This window comes from Arachis duranensis, chromosome 2 (genome assembly GCF_000817695.3).
Source record: "Arachis duranensis cultivar V14167 chromosome 2, aradu.V14167.gnm2.J7QH, whole genome shotgun sequence".
Classification (NCBI taxonomy): Eukaryota; Viridiplantae; Streptophyta; class Magnoliopsida; order Fabales; family Fabaceae; genus Arachis; species Arachis duranensis.
The window spans coordinates 17,761,557-17,768,743 of record NC_029773.3 but is presented as its reverse complement, the minus strand read 5'-3'; the positions used below and the strand labels follow the sequence as shown (position 1 = coordinate 17,768,743).

The window sequence follows — 7,187 nt, the reverse complement described above, 5'->3', positions numbered from 1 at the left end:
TGGAGTTTCTACACACCATAGATTAAGGGCGTGGAGCTCTGCTGTACCTCAAGTTTTAATGCAATTACTACTATTTTCTATCCAATTCGATTTATTCCTGTTCTAAGATATTCGCTGCACTTCAACTTGATGAATGTGATGATCCGTGACACTCATCATCATTCTCACCTATGAACGCGCGTGATTGACAACCACTTTCGTTCTACCTTAGACCGGGCGCATATCTCTTGGATTCCTTAATCAGAATCTTCGTGGTATAAGCTAGAATTGATGGCGGAATTCATAGGATTCCGGGATTGAATGACTGTGACAAGCTTCAAACTTCTGAAGGCTGGGCGTTAGTGACAGACGCAAAAGAATCACTGGATTCTATTCCAACCTGATTGAGAATCGACAGATGATTAGCCGTGCTGTGACAGAGAATTTGGACCATTTTCACTGAGAGGATGGGATGTAGCCATTGACAACGGTGATGCCCTACATACAGCTTGCCATGGAAAGGATTAAGAAGAATTGGATGAAAGCAGTAGGAAAGAAGAGATTCAGAAGGAACACAGCACCTCCATGCACCTATCCGAAATTCCCACCATTGGATTACATGAGTAACTTTATCTTTATTTTCTATTTATTTTATTAATCATATTTAAACCAATAATCTCTTAAATTAGTTAAATCCGCCTGACTAGGATTTACAAGATGACCATAACTTGCTTCATACCAACAATCTATGTGGGATCGACCGTTACTCACGTAAGGTTTATTACTTGGACGACCCAGTACACTTGCGGGTTAGTTGTGCGGAGTTGTGATAAAATGTGATTCACATTTGAGAGCACCAAGTCTTTGGAGCCATTATTGATGATTACAATTTCGTCCACCAAGTTTTTGGCGTGGTTGTCGGGGATTGTTCGAGTTTGGACAACTGACGGTTCATCTTGTTGCTCAGATTAGGTAATTTTCTTTTCAAAAAGTTTTCAAAAATTCTTTCAAAAATTTTTCTCTATTTTCATTTTTTTAAAATATAATTCTTTCTTGTATTTTTCGAAAATTCATGCATTCATAGTGTTCTTCATGATCTTCAAGTTGTTCTTGGTAAGTCTTCTTGTTTGATCTTGATGTTTTCTTGTTTTGTATATTTTGTTGTTTTTCATATGCATTTTTCATTTGTTAGAGTCCATGCATTAAAGATTTCTAAGTTTGGTGTCTTGCATGTATTCTTTGCATCAAAAATTTTTTCAAAATTATGTTCTTGATGTTCATCATGATCTTCAAAGTGTTCTTGATGTTCATCTTGACATTCATAGTGTTCTTGCATGCATCATGTGTTTTGATCCAAAATTTTCATGTTTTGGGTCATATTTGTGTTTTTCTCTCTTCTCATTAAAAATTCAAAAATAAAAAATATCTTTTCCTTATTTCTCTCCAAATTTTCGAAAATTTGAGTTGACTTAGTCAAAAAATTTTAAAATTAGTTGTTTCTTACAAGTCAAGTCAAATTTTCAATTTTAAAAATCTTATCTTTTCAAAACTTTTTCAAAAAAATCAAATCTTTTTCATTTTTATCTTATTAATTTCGAAATTTTAAAATTATTTTCAAAAATATTTTTCTTAATACTATTTAAAATTTTTGAAAATTATGCTAACAATGAATGTGATTGATTCAAAAATTTGAAGTTTGTTACTTTCTTGTTAAGAAAGGTTCAATCTTTAAATTCTAGAATCATATCTTTTAGTTTCTTGTTAGTTAAGTAATTAATTTTAATTTTAAAAATTTAATCTTTTTCAAAATATCTTTTTCTTAAAAATCATATCTTTTTCATATCTTCTTATCTTATCCTTTTTATCATGTCTTTTTAAAATTATATCTTTTTCAAAAATTTGATTTTAAAATATTTTATCTAACTTCTTATCTTCTTATCTTTTCAAATTTGATTTTAATATCTTTTTCAACTAACTAATTAACTTTTTGTTTGTTTCTTATCTTTTTCAAAACCACCTAACTACTTCTCCCTCTCTAATTTTTGAAAATATCTCATCCTTTTTCAAAATTCTTTTTAAGAAAAATTCTTTTTAATTAATTGTTTTAAATTTTAATTTTAATTTCATTTTTCCTTTTAATTTTCGAAAATCATTAATTGATTTTCAAAATTAATTTTCGAATTCTCTTTCTCTCATCTTTCTCTATTTATTTATTCATTCATTTACTAACAGTTCTCTTCACCTCTCTTCATCTCCAATCACTGCCTCTATCCTTATCCTTGTGATTGGATTCTCCACTTTTATTTCTTTCTTCTTCTACTAATAACAAGGATCCTCTTTGTCCAGATATAGAGGATTCTTCTTCCTTTTCTTTTTCTCTTCTCTTTCATATGAGAAGGAACAAGGAAAAAGACACTCTTGTTGAAGCTGATCCAGAACTTGAAAGGACTCCGAAGAGGAAACTAAGAGAAGCTAAATTACAACAATCCAGAGGCAACCTTTCTGAAATTTTTGAACAAGAGAAGGAGATGGCAGCTGAACCCAACAACAATAATACAAGGAGGATGCTTGGTGATTTTACTAAACCCACGTCCAAGTTTGATGGAAGAAGCATCCCAATTCCTGCCATTGGAGCAAACAATTTTGAGCTGAAACCTCAATTAGTTGCTCTAATGCAACAGAACTGCAAGTTTCATGGACTTCCATCTGAAGATCCTTACCATTTTTTAACTGAGTTCTTGCAGATTTGTGAGACTGTATAGACGAATGGAGTAGATCTTCAAGTCTACAGGCTCATGCTTTTCCCTTTTGCTGTAAGAGACAGAGCTAGAACATGGTTGGACTCACAACCTAAAGATAGCCTGGACTCCTGGGATAAGCTGGTCACGACCTTCTTGGATAAATTCTTTCCTCCTCAAAAGCTGAGCAAGCTTAGAGTGGATGTTCAGACCTTCAAGCAAAAAGATGGTGAATCCTTCTATGAAGCTTGGGAAAGATACAAGCAGATGACCAAAAAGTGTCCTTCTGACATGTTTTCAGAATGGACCATATTGGATATATTCTATTATGGTCTATCTGAGTTTTTCAAAATGTCATTGGACCATTCTGCAGGTGGATCCATTCACCTAAAGAAAACGCCTGTAGAAACTCAAGAACTTATTGACATGGTTGCAAATAACCAATTCATGTACACTTCTGAGAGGAATTCCATGAATAATGGGACGCCTCAGAGGAAGCGAGTTCTTGAAATTGATGCTCTGAATGCCATATTGGCTCAGAATAAAGTGTTGACTCAGCAAGTCAACATGATTTCTCAAAGTCTGAATGGATGGCAAAATGCATCCAACAGTACTAAAGAGGCAGCTTCTGAAGAAGCTTATGATCCTGAGAACCTGCAATAGCAGAGGTAAATTACATGGGTGAACCTTATGGGAACACCTATAATTCATCATGGAAAAATCATCTAAATTTCTCATGGAAGGATCAACAAAAGCCTCAACAAGGCTTTAATAATGGTGGAAGAAACATGCTAAGCAATAACAAGCCTTTTCCATCATCTTCTCAGCAACAGACAGAGAATTCTAAACAGAGGCCCTCTAACTTATCAAACATAGTCTCTGATCTGTCTAAGGCCACTTTAAGTTTCATGAGTGAAACAAGATCCTCCATTAGAAATTTGGAGGCACAAGTGGGCCAGCTGAGTAAGAAAATCATTGAAACTCCTTCCAGTATTCTCCCAAGCAATACAGAAGAGAATCCAAAGGGAGAGTGCAAGACCATTGATGTAAACAATATGGCCGAATACACAAGGGAGGAGAAGGACGAAAATCCTAGTGAGGAAGACCTCCTGGGATATCTCTCAAACAAGAAGGAATTCCCTATTGAGGACCTAAAGGAATCTGAGTCTCATATAGAGACCATAGAGATTCCACTAAATCTCCTTCTGCCATTCATGAGCTCTGAAGACTATTCTTCCTCAGAAGAGGATGAAGATGTGACTGGAGAGCAAGTTGCTCAATATCTAAGAGCTATAATGAAGTTGAATGCCAAGTTGTTTGGTAATGAGACTTGGGAAGGTGAACCTCCCTTGCTCATTAGTGAACTAGATACGTGGGTTCAGAAAACTTTGCCTCAAAAGAGACAAGATCCTGGTAAATTCTTAATACCCTGTACCATAGGCACCATGACCTTTAACAAAGCTCTGTGTGACCTGGGGTCAGACATAAATCTTATGCCACTCTCTGTAATGGAGAAACTAGGGATCATTGAGGTACAGCCTGCCTTATTTTTATTACAATTGGCAGACAAGTCAGTAAGACAAGCTTATGGATTAGTAGAGGACGTGTTAGTAAAGGTTGAAGGCCTTTACATCCCTGCTGATTTCATAATCTTAGACACTATGAAGGAAGAAGATGAATGCATCATCCTTGGAAGACCTTTCCTAGCCACAGCAGGTGTTGTGATTGATGTTAACAGAGGAGAATTAGTCCTTCAATTGAATGGGGACTACCTTGTGTTTAAAGCTCAAGGACCTTCCTCTGCAACCATGGAGAGGAAGCATGAAAAGCTTCTTGACATTAAAAGAGCGCTTGTTGGGAGGCAACCCAATTTTTATTTATCTAATTTTATTTTTATTTTATTGTTATTTTGTGTTTTAGTAGGTTCATGATCATGAGGAGTCACGAAAAAAATATTAAAATTAAAAACAGAATCAAAAACAGCAGAAGAAAAATCACACCCTGGAGGAAGGACTTACTGGCGTTTAAACGCCAGTAAGGTGCATCTGGCTGGCGTTCAACGCCAGAAAGGGCATGGAGCTGGCGCTGAACGCCAGAAACAATCAACATCCTGGCATTTGGACGTCAGGAATGTGCCCTGAGGAAAGCTGGCGCTGAACGCCAGTAACAAGCATGGAACTGGCGTTCAACACCAGAAACATGCTGCATATGGGCGTTGAACGCCCAGAACGTGCATCATTTTGGCGTTTAAACGCCAGAATGGTATGCTAAGGCATTTTACATGCCTAATTGGTGCAAGGATGTAAATCCTTGACACCTCAGGATCTGTGGACCCCACAGGATCCCCACCTAACATATTCCCACCTTACCTCCTAATAATCCTATAACACACTTTTCCAAAACCCTTCACCAATCACCTCAATCTCTCTTCCCAATTACCCCTTCACCACTCACATCCATCCACTCTTCCCCATAAACCCCACCTACCTTCAAAATTCAAAAATCTTTCCCACCCAAACCCACCCTAAATGGCCGAACCTACCCTCTCTCCTTTCCCTATATAAACCCCTCCATTCTACTTCATTTTCACACAACACAACCCCCTCTTCTATACCTTGGCCGAATACACATCCCATTCTCCTTTATATGTTCTTCTTCGTCTTCTTTTCTTTCTTCTCTTGCTCGAGGGCGAGCAATATTTTAAGTTTGGTGTGGTAAAAGCATAAGCTTTTTGTTTTTCCATAACCATTAATGGCACCTAAGGCCAGAGAATCCTCTAGAAAAGAAAAAAGGAAGACAAAAGCTTCCACCTCGTAGTCATGGGAGATGGAAAGATTCATCTCCAAAGCCCATCAAGACCACTTCTATGATGTTGTAGCCAAGAAGAAGGTGATCCCTGACGTCAGAATTTTTGCCAGTAAAGAATTTCATAAAAACAGTCGCACTGTAGATATAGTCTCTAAACCGACAGAAATCTCTTCGTGCAAACGTTTTGGTTGTCACAAGTAACAAACCCCTTTAAAATTGATAACCGAGTATTAAACCTCGGGTCGTCTTCTCAAGGAATTGCAGGGAGGTATGTTCTTATTATTGGTTATGAATCCTGTAAATTAGGGGTTTTAGAAATAAGGGAGAAGTATGACAAGTAATTTAAATGATAATTAAAAATAAATAAATAACTGTAAAATAAACTTTTGGCAAGGTGTAAGAACTGGAAGTCCTATCCTTATCAATTGTGATGAGAATTGGGTTTGAATCCCACTTAGTTAACCTTTACTAACAAAGAAAGGTTAAGTGGACTGATTAGCTTAATTCTCAAGTCCTAGAATATTGAACCTGGGATTGAGAGTCACTCCTAAAACTAAGAGAAGTCCTAAATCCTAATCCTAAGAGAGAGGAGAGAACCTCTCTCTCTCTGAAAACTACATCTAAAATAATAAAAAGAGAATTATGAATGCATATCTCTGAATGGATGCATTCTCCCACTTTATAAACTCCAATCTGTGTTCTCTGGGCCGAAAACTGAGTCAGAAACAGCCCAGAAGTCACTTCCAGCGCTTTCTGGTCCATACAGGTCGCGGAAAAGTGACGCGGACGCGTCGTCCACGCGGCCGCACGGGTTGCGCTCCTGCCAGGTCACGCGTTCGTGTGACCCACGCGTTCGCGTCGCCTGGCGCCGGGGCAACTATGGCAAATTATATATCAAATCGAAGTTCCAGACATTAGCTTTCCAACGCAACTGGAACCGCGTCGTTTGGACCTCTGTAGCTAAAGTTATAGTCATTTGAGTGCGAAGAGGTCAGGCTGTACAGCTTAGCAGTTTCTCCAACTTCTTGTATTCCTTCCACTTTTGCATGCTTCCTTTCCATCCTCAGAGCCATTCCTGCCTTATAATATCTGAAAACACTTAACACACATATCAAGGCATCTAATGGTAATAAGAGAGGATTAATAATAAGCAAATATAAGATCAAAGAAGCATGTTTGCAATCATAGCACAAAATCAGGAAGGAAAATGTAAAACATGCAAATAGTATGAATAAGTGGGTAAAGAGTTGATAAAAACCACTCAATTGAGCACAAGATAAACCATCAATCCCTGAGGTCCCTTTTAAGCTCAAGAAAAATGAGTATCCGGAGATCCGACATGAGATCCAAAGAAGAGGTTGGGAAGTTCTAACCAACCCCATTCAACAAGTTGGAATCTTAATGGTTCAAGAGTTCTATGCCAATGCATGGATCACTAGGAACCATGACCAAAGTATGAACCCAAATCCAAAGAATTATCTTACAGTGGTTCGGGGGAAATACTTAGATTTTAGTCCGGAAAATGTGAGGTTGGCATTCAACTTGCCCATAATGCAAGGAGATGCACACCTCTACACTAGAAGGGTCAACTTTAATCAAAGATTGGACCAAGTCCTTATGGACATATGTGTAGAAGGAGCTCAATGGAAAAGAGACTCCAAA

General features: G+C 37.4%; 1 non-coding gene across 1 annotated transcript; it reads right to left on the bottom strand.

The window, feature by feature from the left end:
* Window positions 1-2,906: 2,906 nt before the first annotated feature.
* Window positions 2,907-3,010, bottom strand: LOC127745204 (small nucleolar RNA R71). The gene has a single exon (XR_008006401.1). It is a non-coding gene; the product is annotated as a small nucleolar RNA R71 (small nucleolar RNA).
* Between the last annotated feature and the right edge of the window lie 4,177 nt (window positions 3,011-7,187).